Consider the following 16,857-nt stretch of genomic DNA (forward strand, 5'->3'; position numbering starts at 1 on the left):
GTCAGAAGCCAGCTTCTATGGAGGACCTGCTAGCACGACACTGGGAGGATCCAAGTGCTTTTGAGAAATTGCCAGGTTCAGTTTTCAAAGAGCGGTGCATCTGCTGACTCTGTTATCCACTCCCATAGGAGACATTCGGCCTACTTTCCCCACCATGGAAATCCCTTGGGACCTTCAGTGTGGCCAGAGCCATTCACATCTCAAGCACAGGAATGATTTTCAACACCTGAGCTGAGAGGCATGGGTGAATTGATGGGTGCTCATGCAGGGACCCAGATTTCGAGGAATGAGGGGACAAGAAAAGTCAGTGGGGAAAGACACATCTCCAAGAAGACTCTGGCAGCCTCACCATCATTGGACAAGAGCCATGGGGCTGAAGCATTTGGAGTTAAACAAAATATCTCTTGAGATACACTCACTCACCTTGTGAGTTGCTTCATGTTGGGGCTGGGGACGCTGAAGATGAATCTGCAACCCATGCTATAAGTGGTGATGAGGGGAGGAAACAGGAGATGGGGTGGGGGTGACGAGCGTGGTCCTGCTGAACTTGAAGGGCTGGACACCACCAGGCAGAGGTCTTCAGAAGACTCCTGGCGTTTCACGCCTTTACCGTCAGCAATGGACTGAGATGAGAGGCTGCCCAAGCACCAGAGGCTGCTGAAATGGTGGATGCGATCCAGCTCGCTCAAGGAGCGCCAGGGGCCAGGTGGTGCCAATAAGAGCCAACTGCTGCTGCTCTGGCGAGACCACCTTCTGTGTTACTTTGAACCGTCGCCACGTGCGTGCTCCCCGCCTCTCTGTGCAAATCCTGCACTGCTGGGCCTTCCACAGGATCCGTGCTTCTCCTGTGACTGTTGAAGGAACACAAAAGCAGGTGGGCAGACACACAAGCCCCATGACTGACTTAGGACAAGGTACTGAACTCACTTGGCCTCGATCCCTCATCTGGAGCTGGGGCTAATGGGAGTTCCTGCCTCAGGGTGTTGTTGAAATATTCAAGCTTTGGACACAGTATCTGTTAGTGCCCGACAAATGTCAGTTATTATTAATAGTTGGAAAAAAGCAAGAGACACACACAATAGCAAGAGACTACGCACAATATTACATCAAAGTAGCAGTTTGAATCCAATTGTTGACAGTAAAATTCATGATACCCTTAAACTTAAAGCACATGTTGGATGCTTGTGGATATCCATGTATATATATATAAGTGTTTGAGCACCCACACACATGCACATGCCAACATACCTGCATACACATCTGCCTTCTTCAGGAAACATCACTGTACCCATTTTTCTTCAGAGCACTTGTTGCAATTACTAGTACTGAATTTCTTTCTTGTGACTTTCCCTCAGTTTGTAAGCATCACGAGAGCATGGACTTAGGGCATGGACATGGGCATGAACTATCCCATCACCTGGCCTTGACAATGGCACATGGAGGAGCTCAGTGACGATTTAGCGGCTGAATGGATGGATGGACAGAGAGGTTGAGCAGAGAGTGGCACCCCCAACATTAGCTCCAATAGAAGCCTTCCCTAGACAAGTACTATTCCAGCATCAAATAATGTGAGAAAATAGACCCGTTTACTTACCCAATTCCATAACAGACTTCCAAATTGAGTTTTGTCTTTTTTTTAAAGCCTGGAAAACAAGATGAGTCATGAATGAATCAAAGTGCATTTCTGGATCGTGAATATGTGCTATAACATCTCAGAAATCAAATTTCTCCCCAGCCTTGCTCCTTTCCAACTGCACATGTGTGCCAACTCCTTGTAGAAGGTATTAAACTCAACCAACAAGCAAGAATTGACTAAGCATATGACATTACACTAGCACTGCATGAAAACAGTGAGATTTATGCCCCAAAGGAACTAGAATGCTCTAAAGCTACATATTTTGAAAATTAGCTTTTTCAATTTCTAACACTTACTGAATTCTTCCTACCTTTCAAACACTGTTCAAGGCTGATCTCTTTTTAACTTTGTGATGACTCTTTGAATCAAGCATAAATTATTACCATGCTATATTGAAGAAGTTGAGGCACAGAGAGACAAAGTTACCTGTCCAAGATCGCACAGCCATATAGGCAGCCAGCCCTTGGGAGCTAAGCTATTTACCACCACACTTTATTTTCTCTCAGCAGAGCAGTTGAAGGTGACAGTGGGGTATGTGTTCAGAAATTGAGTGTACAGAGCTTGGTTTATCTTTCCTTAGTTTTCTTTTGGACAATGTACCCAAGAAATAATCCCCTGTTATAAGAAAAACAACTCACTGTATTGTTTCAGAAAACTTGAATGCAACATCAGTCTAGGAACACTGTTTTTTTCATTGTTTCTGATTATATCAATAGTTATTAGATGTGAGCTGATCCCATACAATGTATATGGGTTTTATTCTCTGGCATATTGCATGATCAACAGAAGGGTTCTGCTACTAAGAAGGTAAAAATAAAATTGAATTAAGACAATAGCAAGTTCTGAATCCTCCCTTACTGTGGTGGTTTTAAAACGTCTACAAATTCTTGTATGTTCCTCACATTGAGAGGTGGCATCTGTGTCTTGCCCCTTGAATCTGGGTTGGCCTGAGTGACTGTCTTACAACCAAGAGGATGCAGAGGAAGTGACACTGTAAGACTTCTGAGGCTAGGTCATAAAAGGACTCACCCTGTGCTCCTGATTCTTGTGGATGCCTCCTTCTCCCGACACTCATTCTGGGACATTCCCTCCTGGGACACAGATTCCGTACTGTGAAAAGCTCAAGCCACACTGAAAGGCTACCTGCAGGCTGTCAGTTCCTGCAAAGCCTCCTCCTTGATCGTTCTTGTCCAGGCACCAAACATTTGAGTGAAGTACTCTTTGATGACTCTAGTCTGGGGCCATGAGATCACGGACAGACTTAGTGTCCTTCAAGATGTTAGCAGCAGAGATAATCCATTTCTGCTGTGCCCTGCCTGAATTTAATACAATGGCTATTTTAAGACCCTGGGGTTTCGGGGGGGTTGTTACGAAGCACTATCGTACCTAGAACACCTCCCTTCACCCAAAAGGAGATCTTTGCTCCTAAATGTTTCTATTACTGTCTACTCATACATCTACACTTTCTATAACCTCTGTTACCTGGGACACACACATCTTCACTAAATGTTTATTGAATGAATGAGCTATAGATAGTGCTTACATTTTGTTCTAGTTATTTTTTTACTTTTATTTATTATCATTATTATTATTTGGCTGCACCAAAAATCATGCAGGATCTTTGTTCCCTGACCAGGGATGGAACCTGTGCTCCCTGCATTGGGAGCACAAGTCTTAACCACCAGACTGCCAAGGAAGTCCCACATTTTGTTCTAATTATTTTTTAATGTTCCATCTTCTCTGATAGACTATGAAAATTCAGATAGGGGTCATCTCTAAGGGCACATAGCAGGTTCTTAATAAAATTCTGTGAGATTGAATTTGCAATGGTTGACTTGGAAAATATACAGGGATGGATTTGGCTGACTTCTATAACATTGTCTGCAAAGACCTATGTTTTTAGAGAAAAGCAATGTAGGGAAAAATCAAATGAGGGCAAAGGGATGTCAATTATAATCCAATAATGTACACAGCCTGAACTTGTAGCCCAGGCATCTTCTGGGCCTAACCAACACTGTCTATCTGGCCTCCCAGGTGTCTGGAGGTGTCTGGCTCTGAAGAAGAATAAAGTAGGTGTTTGGGGGCCTGGGCTCACTTTCTAACACTCCTTCCACCTTCATGTCAATGAGTGCTCCCAATTAACACATCTTAAATGCTGGGTGCACCCCTGAAACTGCCTAGGCCCGATTCTGCCCCTAAGGAGACAGAAGTTTTGGGACAGACTTTTCAGGTCTTGGCTCCAACCATATTCTAAGGTAGCTGGAGCCAGAGGCCAACCTGCCAACTTTTAAGATAATCAGACTCTTGCAGACAAGGAAACTCAGAAATACAGAGCAAGCTGAACACTAGATTGGATGCCTGTGGAGAGAAAGCCCATATGTATTTTAGAGACAAGAGTCCCTGGTCACCCTTCAGAGCCCCATCCCACCACTCCCCACAAGTCCCCCAGCCCTGTAGAATTTACAAGAGGGCCCTTTCAAACGGCAGGCCAGGTCTCTAAACATTTCTACTGTCAACTTAAGAAAGAACAAATCTTCATCCTAGGTCGAGAGGGAACAGAGCCAATGCTCCTTTACATCTAGAGCTGCCCTTGAAAATACGAGCTTATTAACCTCTGAATAGATGAAGGAAAGAATAAAGGGCTCCTAGGGCAAAACTCAGCCAAGAATGGCTCCAAGGGTAGGTTTTATTAGTGATATAACCTCTTCCTTCAGGAATTTTATGAGGACCTGTCAGGTAGCAGAGACCTTGGCGGCAGAAACCACCCGGCTGCTTGGAATCTGAGGGCCTCGGTTTGAAAGCATATTCTCTGCAGGGTCTTGATGTATTTTTAAGAAGACAGGCAGGAATTACTTATTCCTCCCAGGGTATGATTTCTCATTTTTCTTCCAGCAGAAATGGGGAATGAATTGCTCTGGGATTTGCAAGCTTCCTGAACATTCAAGAGGGTGCAGTTAGAATGACAGTAATGACTCAGGCCTCCCCGGAGGGTGGCCCCTTCATTACTGGAACAGGCTAGGCTCTGGCTTCATCATTCACGCCCTGCCATGCCGTCCACCACTCCACTTCCCACTCTGTCCATCCTAGCTCCCCGTGAAAGCTGGCCTGTCTCTCTCCAGGACAGCCTGTCAGCCTCACAGGCCACCCCTCCAAAGGGGACACGGGCTGGAGCAAACCCTGCAGAATCCCTCCCTGCTCCATCCCTACCGGCACACATGCACACAAATAAATGCACACATACATGCACATACATGTGCACATGTGAACATTTGAGAGAACTTACACTTAAGTGAACATTGTAAGCAATGCGAGAAATGGATGATGAATCTTAAGGAGAAACATGAGGAGTGGGGAGAGCTGGGCCTACCCATTTAAATTTGGGGATGGGTAAGGAGCCAAGGAAAGTTACGACCAAACTAGACAGCATGTTAAAAAGCAGAGACATTACTTCGCCAATAAAGGTCCGTCTAATCAAGGCTATGGTTTTTCCAGTGGTCATGTGTGGATGTGAGAGTTGGACTGTGAGGAAAGCTGAGTGCCGAAAAATTGATGCTTTGGAACTATGGTGTTGGAGAAGACTCTTGAGAATCCCTTGGACTGCAAGGAGATCCAACTAGTCCATCCTAAAGCAGATCAGCCCTGGGTGTTCATTGGAAGGACTGATGCTGAAGCTGAAACTCCAATACTTTGGCCGCCTCATGCGAAGAGTTGACTCATTGGAAAAGACCCTGATGCTGGGAGGGATTGGGGGCAGGAGGAGAAGGGGGCGACAGAGTATGAGATGGCTGGATGGCATCACCGACTCGATGGGCATGAGTTTGAGTAAACTCCAGGAGTTGGTGATGGATAGGGAGGCCTGGCATGCTGAGATTCATGGGGTCACAAAGAGTCGGATACGACTCAGCAACTGAACTGAACTGAAGGAGCCCAGGTTCCTGGTGAATTAGATATACCAGAACTGCAGAGCAAAGGAAAGGACTGAGTTTCACAATCTAGTCATTCACTTCTTTGCACATCTTCCTAACAGACCATCAGAGAGTGACCAGCTAGTACTGTATGCAGTGATACAGAAGAATCTCATAAATGAAACCTCAAGCTAAAGACAGAAAACACAAATGAGAACTGAATACTCCTTTTAAGTGTAAAAAAAATCCAAAAAGGCTGGGGGTGGGGAAGTCATGACAGTGAGGGACCAGTGACTGGAGACAAGGAGGGACTTCTGGAGGCTGGTCATGGCCTGTTTCTTGTTCTGGTGCTGCTTATGTGACGCTTTTATATTTGTGAAAATTCATCACTTATCTGCATGAAACAACTACAAAAAGCTGATCTGGTCCCTGCCTTGCTTCAAGGGATTTCTTGCCTGGCCACTGGAATAGGACAGATTCCAAGTATCCAGTTCACTCCGTTGACACTTCTCCATGAAACCTTCCTTGATTTTCGCTTTCAGAAATAACTCGGTTATAACAGGGACTTCATCACACGGCTACATGTCTGACCTTTGGGTGTGTTTCCCCAATTAGATCATAAGTGTCTCTAGGGCAACAACTGGTCTTACTTATCTTTTGGGTTTGGGTGCCCAGAACAGTACTTGACATGCGACAGACCCTCTATAGCTAACTCTTGACAAACCCATGGATGAACACATGAATGAAAACCTTCATCATCGCTGAGAACCCCGGTCATCTTGGTGCCAGCAGCTTGGGGCCACTGGCCCAACGTGAGAGGTGGAGGGGTTAGGATTTAGCTTCCTATGATCATGGATCCCTCTCTTTGACTTGTCACTCAACCCAATCCACCACCCCACTGAAGGATCTCTAGCTTCAGTCAACAGTGACCTCATAAATGTCAAATTCAATTGGGACTTTTTTCAGGCTTCACTGCAGGGAATCTCTCTGAGGCATCTGAGGTTGAGCATGTCTTCTTCTGAGAACACCTTTCTCTCCTCCTCCTCCCTGACAGTCTCTCCTGGCCTCTCAATCTTCACTCCCAAGCACTCAAGCCTAAGGTCACTCCCATCCCCACATTCACACACCCATCTCCACTCGCCCCTGTCTCTCAGCTCTGGGATGCTGAGGTCCCACCTTCCATGGGAGAGCACTTGCTGGGTGCCCCACAGACATCCAAGATCCAATAACTGACCCTTAATTTAGTGCTTTTCTCTTCTAAACCTCTTCTTCCTCTTTTGTGAAGGCCCTGTTTAGAGAGAATGGCGTCACCCTCCGCCTCTACCAAGGCCATAAACCTGGGAGTGATGCTCCCTGTCCCGCACCTTTCCTAGCAAATCAGCTCTACGTCCTAGATGGTTCCTGCTTTGCATCTCACTTCCTGTTGCCTCTTCTTCACCCTCATGATTATGACTTTATTTCTGGTCCCTGCCCAGAATTTTGCAATAAACGTGTTAACTATCTCCACTTCTGGCCTTCATTCTGGGACAACGGGATCATCCTGAAATGCAAATCAGATCACATCACTTCTCTGCTTCAAATCCTTGCAGCACCACCGGCCCCCCCCCCAACCCCTTACCTACAGATTCATTCCAAATTCCTTAGCACAGACTGCGAAGGCTGCCTACGATCTGGCCTGGCCTGTGATTCCCCCTCTAGCTTTTTCTGGCAGCACACTGCACTTTGTCCTCAGCATCTGAGATCTCACTCCTCCTAAGGACCCAGAATGCCTGGGGCTGCCTCTGCCCCTTTGTTCTTGCCCTGAGTACTGCACAGCTGGCTAGGACACCACGCTGCTGAGTCTCGACCTGAGTGTCTCCCAGCTGAAGCCCTACCTCCCCACCCTGCCAGGTTCCAAGTCTTCTCAAGCCTCCACTGCCATGGCAGACCTGCCCCATGCTCCCCTGCACTGAGGCGCACATCCACCTTCCCTTTCTAAACCTCGGGGCCACGGTGATGTCTTATTTGTGTTGCAGTGACCAGCACAGGGTCTGACACAGGCACTTAGTAAAATACCCAGGGGATGTTCTTACTGAATGAATTACTTACAACTTTGTCTCCGGAGTTCACACGGAGGCTGAGAGAAACAGTCCAGAAAAGCATATACAAAGTCTAAATAAATGGGAAAACCTTAAGTACAACGTGGAGACCTCTATAGTGGAGAACCGTGGTGTTTGCCTGCCTCTTGGCAATAGCCCCTCAGCTGTCCTTGGGGAACCCACTTCCCTCCACTGCGTACAGTACTGAAGGGCTCTCAGAGGTGGGTCAGCCAGACTCCTGGAAATGTGAAACGTGAATGAATCTTCCAAAGACAATAAGAAAATAGCCCCTTCTGTCTAGAATCTCAGCATCATGCTGGTGGTAGCTTACTGTGAACAATGCCTGATTTGTGATCTCCAAAACAAGATTTAGCTTCGGGACAAGGGACCAGGCTTGAATACTCAGAGCTTTTGTGAGGCAGAAGTTTTTTTACAGTGAGGAAGGACAGAGACATAGACTTCAGGAGGGGGACAGAGAGTGCACCACTTGCTAGTCTTATCAAGGCCTTACATACTTTTACCAGACCCACTCCCAAAACATACATCTCAAATTAACAGGATTAGAACTAACAGCAGAAAGGTCCTACAGACCCACTCCCACAACATACAGTCTTAAGATAACAAGATTAGTCAGAAGATTCTTGTTGAAAAGGAGAAACATGTCTTCAAGCAAGATATATTTGTTGTTATATAATCCTTAGTACAGCTTTTAAGGTGAGTTGTTTTGATGTGTAATCATTAACTCTGGGCTTAAAGAAAATAACATCTTATGTGACTAACACTAAAGAATGTAGGGGGGAAAAAAAGAATGTTTGTCCTTTTCTCTGCCTTGAGAGCCCCAGACCCCTTTCTCCTTCTTGAGGGCCCTGGACCCCTTCTTCCTTGAGGGCCCGAGACTCCTTGTCAACCTACCTAAGAATTAACCCTCTCATTGGTTCCTGTCCTCTTGGAGACAAGGCTGGTCAGCTTTCTCTCCTGTTTTGTGGGCACCCCCATCCCTCTGACAAAGTGCATCGCTCCCTTCATGGCACCAGAGACGGGTTTCTCCAGCTTGTGCTTAAAGAGCCTTTTTAGATTTAACAATGCACGAGCTTGTTTTCTATTCCTGGCCCCGCTTCAACGGCTGCTTTCCTAGAAGTCCTCCTCACTCAGGTGATTTACCTGTTGGCTGCCTTCTGCTGGAACACCTGCTCCTCAACTCTTCTTTCCTGCCCGTGCTTCTAAGACTGACCTGGCTGTGATATGAAAAGAAGAATTGTTTGAAAAGCAGAGGCTCTGATCCTTAAATATGAGGAAAGTCTTTACTGTTTCCTCCAGGCAGAGGTGCTGCCTGGTTGGGCCAGAGTGAGTGGGAAGGAAAGACTGGTGTAGGGGTTGGAAGTAGGGAACGGATGGAGAGAGATGAGGGTGGGAGAGTCACAAAAGTGGACAGAGGGGCCAGAGCAGGAAAACGTTTAAACTACCATCCAGGGTCAAGACTGAGTGTAATGGATTCTGCTTGAGGACACCCTGATCAGCTGCTTTTATTTTACCCAAGTGGGAAGATTGACCGATGGTTATTGATCCAAATGGAAAAAGAGCATCCTAGCTTTTAATACTAGTTTTCCAAAATCTCACCTGCAGAGCAGTTGTGTGGAACTCACAGTGTGTTTTCTCATTCAGTTCAGTTCAGTTCAGTCACTCAGTTGTGTCTGATTCTTTGCGACCCCATGGACTGCAGCACGCCAGGCCTCCCTGTCCATCACCAACTCCCAGAGTTTACCCAAACTCATGTCCATTGAGTCAGTGATGCCATCCAACCTTCTTATCCTCCACCATCCCCTTCTCCTCCTGCCCTCAATCTTTCCCAGCATCAGGGTCTTTTCAAATGAGTCAGTTCTTCGTATCAGGTGGCCAAAGTATTGGAGTTTCAGCTTCAATATCAGTCCTTCCAATGAAAATTCAGGACTGATTTCCTTTAGGATGGACTGGTTGGATCTCTTATTGAAATAATGTAATAAAAGTTGGCCATAAGGTCCAAGTTAGGCTGGGATGCTCTATGTGTGGAGTCATTGGCTCTTTTGATCATCCCTGACTCTTGCTGAGCTCAGTAATCTGATGCAGGCAGCAGAAATATATAAGAGACACGGAGTGTGACCTGGTGCCTGCTCACGGCCAACTCCCCTGGTAAGGAGGATGGAGTTGTGAGCAGAGTCAGAAAGCCCAGGGTGCAGGGCTAGATGCTCTGAGGATCAAGGGGTGTTTCTGCCTACTTCTGGTACCAACACTTCTATTTCCTTGGGGCATCACCTTCCCCCAACCTCAGTCTATGTGTAGTAGGTAGAACAAGCTCCACCCCCATTCAGCATCCTGGCTGAGCATGTGACCCTGGCCTGACCAATAAGAGAAGACCCTGACATGGCTTGTGAACCAATCAGAGCCCATGAAGGGCTCAATTCCAAGACTTTCCTTAGAATTATTAAGAAAAGAAACTCTTTCAGCTGGAGTTGCCTGGAGACTCCATCTGGTCTTAAGAGGAAGCTTCCAGGAAGATGGAGCCTGCCCCGGGACAAGTTGAGCTTAGAAGTGAAAAGAACGAGACTGAGTCCTGATGATGTCATTTGAGCCCCTGCAGTTGTCAGCTCCTCTGGAATGTATGGTTATGCCATTTTAGCTGGAACGGCCTTTCTTCTCCAAACCTTCCTAACACAACTGCCACAATCACAGAGGCACCCCTTTCTCCTTCCCCTGAATGCCAGTGGCACTTCCTACCTAGAGCTCCCAACTTAAAATGGTCACTTAGGCACCTTAAGCTCAATTAGATGCTACCAGAAGGCAAAAATGAGCAAAATGAAGTTACTGTCCTTAGTTCACAGTCTGGTAAAAGGGAGAGGACAAATAGAGCTGGTTGTTGAAGAAACTGAAGCACACAGAGATAGAGAAACCTGCCCAAGGACACACAGCTAGTAAATGCTGGAGTTTGTACTCAAACCCAGATGTCGTGATTCCAGAGACTGGCTTCTCTCTGAGACTGCTTCTTCTCAGAGACTGCTTCTTCTCTCTGAACTGTGAGCTATTATTATAGGCATTGTCCTCATTGGCTTTCCTCTTGGAGAAAGCTGTGAGTTGGGAAGTCTTTGCCCAGAGGCTGGAAGGGTCTCTCCCTGGCCTGAGGCTCTGCTGTGGTACCTGAAGGCCATTGTTCTGCTGTTATGAACATTGTTCTGCTGGTATGGTCTTGCTTTGTCTTTGCCAAGTTCAGCCTTATGAATCATCACTACAAACAAAGCTAGTGGAGGTGATGGAATTCTAGCTGGGCTATTTCAAATCCTAAGAGATGATGCTATTAAAGTACTGCATTTAATATGCCTACAAATTTGGAAAACTCAGCAGTGGCCACAGGACTGGAAAAGGTCAGTTTTCATTCCAATCCCAAAGAAAGGCAATGCCAAAGAATGTTCAAACTACTGCACAATTGCACTCATCTCACACACTAGCAAAGTAATGCTCAAAATTCTCCAAGCCTGGATGACCCAGAGGGATGGGATGGGGAGGGAGGTGGGAGGAGGATTCAGGATGGGGAACACATGTAAATCCATGGCTGATTCATGTCAGTGTATGGCAAAAACCACTACAATATTGTAAATAATTAGCCTCCAACTAATAAAAATAAATGAAAAAAAATAATAATAATAAAATAAAAAATCAAGACTCCCCCAAAAATTCACAAATGAAAAAATAAATAAAACTTTGGCCAACTAAAAAAATAAAATAAAATAAAAAAGAAAAGAAAAAAAAAAATTCTCCAAGCCAGGCTTCAATAATACACGAATCATGAACTTCCAGATGTTCAAGCTGTATTTAGGAAAGGCAGAGAAACCAGAGATCAAATTGCCAACATCTGTTGGATCCTAGAAAAAGCAAGAGAATTCCAGAAAAATACCCACTTCTGCTTTCTTGACTACGCCAAAGCCTTTGACTATGTGGATCATAACAAACTGTGGAAAATTCCTAAAGAGATGGGAATACCAGACCACCTGACCTGCCTCCTGAGAAATCTGTATGCAGGTCAAGAAGTAACAGAACCAGACACAGAACAACAAACTTGGGAAAGGAGTGTGTCAAGGCTGTATATTGTCACCCTACATATTTAACTTATATGCAGAGTACTTTATGCGAAATGCCAGGCTGGATGAAGCACAAGCTGGAATCAAGATTGCTGGGAGAAATATCAATAACCTCAGATATGCAGATGACACCACCCTTATGGCAGAAAGCAAAGAGGAACTGAAGAGCCTCTTGATGATAGTGAAAGAGGAGAGTGAAAAAGTTGGCTTAAAACTCGACTTTTAAAAAACAAAAATCATGGCATCTGATCCCATCACTTCATGGCAAACAGATGAAGAAACAATGGAAACAGTGAGAGACTTTATTTTCTTGGGCTCCAAAATCACTGCAGATGATGACTGCAGCCATGAAATTAAAAGATGCTTGCTCCTTGGAAGAAAAGCTATGACCAACCTAGACAGCATATTAAAAAGCAGAGATGTTACTTGGCCAACAACGGGCAATCTAGTCAAAGCTATGGTTTTTCCAGTCATCATGTATGGATGTGAGAGTTGGACTGTAAAGAAAGCTGAGCGCTGAAGAATTGATGCTTTTGAACTGTGTTGTTGGAGAAGACTCTTGAGTCCCTTGGACTGCACGGAGATCCAACCAGTCCATCCTAAAGGAGATCAGTCCTGAATATTCATTGGAAGGACTGATGCTGAAGCTGAAATTTCTATACTTTGGCTACCTGATGGGAAGAACTGACTCATTGGAAAAGATCCTGATGCTGGGAAAGATTGAAGGCAGGAGGAGAAGGGGACGACAGAGGATGAGATGGTTGGATGTCATCACTGACTTGATGGACATGAGTTTGAGCAGGCTCCGGGAGTTGGTGATGGACAGGGAGGCCTGGCGTGCTGTAGTCCATGGAGTTGCAAAGAGTTGGATACGACTGAGTGACTGAACTGACTGAAGCTCAGCTGACGGTTAAGTAGGAGGAGTGGTCTTGCGACCTGCCCTCCAGCCCCTCCCCCACCCCAGCAGGGTTCTCTGAGGAGCTGGGGGAAATCTTGGCTACTGATTCCAGTTCATCTGTCACCACAGCAGTTACAGTCATCCCTTCAAATCCGTGAGTTTCACATCCATGCATTCAACCAACCATGGGTTGAAAATCTTTGGAAACAAAATTCCAGAAAGTTCCAAACAGCAAAACCTGAATTTGCCATGTGCTGGCAACTATTTACATAGTACTTACATTGTATTAGGTATTATAAGTAATCTAAGGGTGATTTGAAGTATAGAAGAGGGGCACTTCCCTGGTCATCCAGTGGCTGAAACTCCGTGATCCCAGTGCAGGGGGCCCAGGTTTGATCCCTGGTCAGGGAACAAGATCCCACATGCCACAACTAAAGATTGCACATGCTGCAGCTAAAAATAATAATAATACATTTTTAAAATCCTGCATGTCACAACGAACATACACTAAGACCTGGTGCAGCCAAATAGATAAACACTTTTTAAAATAAAAATGAAGTATAGGGGAGGATGTGTATAGAGGTTATACACAAATACTACACCATTCCCTGTAAGGGACATGAGCATTCATGGATTTTGGTATCTGCCGGGTCCTAGAACCAATACCCTATGGACACCAAGGGACAACTGTCCTTAAAATTCCATTTCTTCTTCGCCATTTTCAGTAAACTCACTCCAGCAATGTCTTTGTCCTGCCTTCCCTCCAATGTGTCACCTTCAGACTTAATACAGCAGATTGTAGATGTCAGCGGGGTGGTGACGAGGGGAAAACCTCTCAGGAAATCCCACGTGGGCAGAAACCTTGGGAAAATCACCCTCTGAAGATTTCATTACCAAGGCTGAGGAAAAAGCAGCCAATCCTGAATTACGTCTGTTTCAAAGCTGGCCCATTTCTCTAGTGCCTTGACCTCAATAAAAAAGGAAAAATTGAAACAACGTCCTTTGGAGAATGCCAGTAAATCATTTCAGCCTTGTACAGGCTAAGAAGCCAATTCCCTGATCTCTGTATAGAAGCTGTTTCCCTACTATCTCAACAAGTTCTTTGGTCTAGACCCTTGCTACTCGAAGTGTGGTCCGTGACCGTCAACAGCAGCGTCCCCTGAAAGTGTATTAGAAACATACTCTCCTCCCTATTCCCAGATCTACTGAATTGAAATCTACACTCTGCAGGAAACTTGGGGATGCACATTTAAGTCTGAGAAGCATCAGTCAAGCCAAGTGATGCTCAATCTTTAGTAGGTGTTAGAAGTCCCGAGAGGACTTGTTGAAACCCAGCTTTCTGAGCACATGGCAGGGACCCCTTTCCTAGTAGGGGAGCGACTCATCCCAGGCTGGGATTGCAGAAATGATTTCTCTTGGAAACCAGCTAAAACCCTCACGCCTAACATCCTTGTCATCTGTGTCAAACACAGCTGTCCACCTTTATTCCTCTCTGCCCACACTGTACTGGCATATACTCCAACCACGTGCCCATTGCCCCATCCCAGATGACCCTTCCATGAAACCTCAGGAGCACGGAGCGGAAACACGGAGCATCATCCCTGAATGTTCCTTCCACCTCTGGCCTTACTGAGCCCTCCTGGCTCAGCCCCAGGTCAGCCACTCCCTGAATGCTTTCATTTTTATCACTGCTTCTCCCTTTTATATGACTCTTACACTTTAAGGCTGCTTGCGTATGGTTTCCTACTGCCCCTCAGACCCCTCTACCTTCCTGAGATCCTTTTCCATCCTCTGAGGCTTTGGCCACTGCCTCCTTTCTTCTGGGTGACAGCATCAGCATTTACCTAGCCCTACCCTACCCATCCATTCTCCACCGGTGTAGCACTATATGATGAAATGAGAATGGACTGCTCCGTTGTCTTAAGGATAAACATCTAGCTCCTTACTGTGGCCAGAGTATTAAGATTTGCAGCCCGGGCCTCATTTCCTGCTTCCCTGGTGGCTCAGAAGGTAAAGTGTCTGCCTGCAATGTGGGAGACCTGGCTTCAATCCCCAGGTTGGGAAGATCCCCTGGAGAAGGAAATGGCAACCCACTCCAGTATTCTTGCCTGGGAAATTCCACGGATGAAGGAGCCGGGGAGGATTACAGTCCATGGGATCGCAAAGAGTCACACACGACCGAGCAACTTCACTTCCTCGTCTCCTGCATCCCTGCTCTCCGTCTATGCTCCAGCCATTCTACACAGCCTCTGCCCAGAACTATTCACACTCTCTCCCTCCCTTTCTCTCCCTAAATCCCCACTTACCTCTCATGACTTATCCCAAGTGTTGCGTCTTCTGGGAAATCCTTTCTGATCCCTTGGTTCTTGTGGGTTGTCCTTGACACACATACCCAGAGAACCAGGTATGTTTCTCCTCTGCCCTACTGATTGCACTGTTTGCCTAGTTGCCTTTTAGTTGTCTGCTTTCTGCCCATACACAGGGCAGGGCTTATGGCTCATTCTGTTTGCACCGCTTAGGATTCTGTTAAGTTGCAAGTTTCAGAAACCACCCTAACAGTGCTTTCAACAGACTAGGAGGTTTGTTTTTCTCACATAACAAGAAGTCTAGAGATCCTTCTCAGTGATTTGATGATGCTGCCAATGACTGATTCTTTCAAGGGTTTTATTCCAATGTCTTCAGTATAGTCTTTGTCCTGCATGTTCATGTCAGGGTCCTAAGGTGGCTCTTCCCCTCCAGCACCCCATCTACTTTCCAGAGATGGGAGAGGATGAAGAGCAAAGGAGCCCACAGTTTGAGCCAGCCCCCTCCCAGCTGCAAGGAGGGCTGCGACATGCGGTTTGTAACCAGACAGGCTGCTGCTCTGAACAAAATCAGCGTTTCCTTAACAGGAGAATGGATATCGAGAGGCCACTGTTGGCATCTTCCATATCCTAGAATCCTCAGAACTTAACAGAACCAGCGAAGGGTAGGGCTTAATAAATTGTGGTTGAATGAATGAAAGAACTGTAATAAATACACACAGCCAGAGCCATTGGGACCTAGAAGAAAGACATCAGAATCAAACAGGTGGTGCTGGTGAGGATAGCCGTTGACTCATCCTGCTTTGGCCCGGAGGGAGACCTCACACACACTGTCTCCGGGGACTTCCCTCCAGGTTGATGCCCTTCCATCTCTCAAGTTCTTCCCTAGGTCCCGGGTACTCACATGGTGCCCTTTATGGAGCGGCCCTGAGGCTTGATGGAATCTTAGACCAGCATGATTTTCCCAAAATGCTCTAGGCTCTGAGGTACTCCTCCTCCAGGCTGAAACAGTTTTTACTACGGGAAAATTTGAAAATGCAAATGTACCAAAAAGACAAAAACAAAGACTTCTGCAAAGCAAATAACATTTTGAGGGTAGAGTCTTCTAAATTTTTTTATATTTAAATATCATAAAACAAATTTGGGATGTACACTATATACTATTTACACTATATACGCTAGCGAGCTAGCCCTGGTGGCTCAGATGGTAAAGAATCTGCCTACAATGCAGGAGGCCTGGGTTTGATTCCTGGGTTGGGAAGATCTGGAGAAGGGAATGGCAACCCACTCCAGTATCTTGTCTGGAGAATCCCATGGACAGAGGAGCCTGGAAGGGTGTAGTCCATGGGGTCACAAAGAGTCAGACACGACTGAGTGACTGAGCACACACGCATACTACATACACTATACACTCATGTAATTTCCCTATTTACTTTATCATAAACATCTTTCCATGCCAGTTAACAAGTGTTTCCTGTCATTTTAAGTGTTGCTACCTTGGATTCCATTGTAATGTCTTGTTTATGCTTGATCTTCACTTTGCATCCACAACTCCATGGATCAGCTCTCACGGTTTAAGTTGGATATGTTGGCTTGGGTCCTGTGAGAAACAGATGCCAGGAGAGAAGGAAAAGGCTGAGAAGTTTCCTGGGGGAAATGCCTGCAAAGAACAAAAGGAAGAGGAGACAGGAGTAGGTGGCGAAAGCCTTCAGAGCATATGCCTCAGTCCTGGGAAGCGGGGGGGAGAAACAGAGGGGAGTGGGGTACGGAGAGCCTCAGACTGCACTCCAGCTCTGAGAAAGTCACAGCCAGACCACGGGGGAGCCTCAGAGAGAGAGCTGCTCATGGTGTGACACCTGGCAAAAATGACCTGACTCAAGTCCACCCCCACCACGTTTCATCATGTCCTCAGCATGAATGCTGAGTGATCT

Source organism: Cervus elaphus, chromosome 23 (assembly GCF_910594005.1).
Source record: "Cervus elaphus chromosome 23, mCerEla1.1, whole genome shotgun sequence".
NCBI lineage: Eukaryota > Metazoa > Chordata > Mammalia > Artiodactyla > Cervidae > Cervus > Cervus elaphus.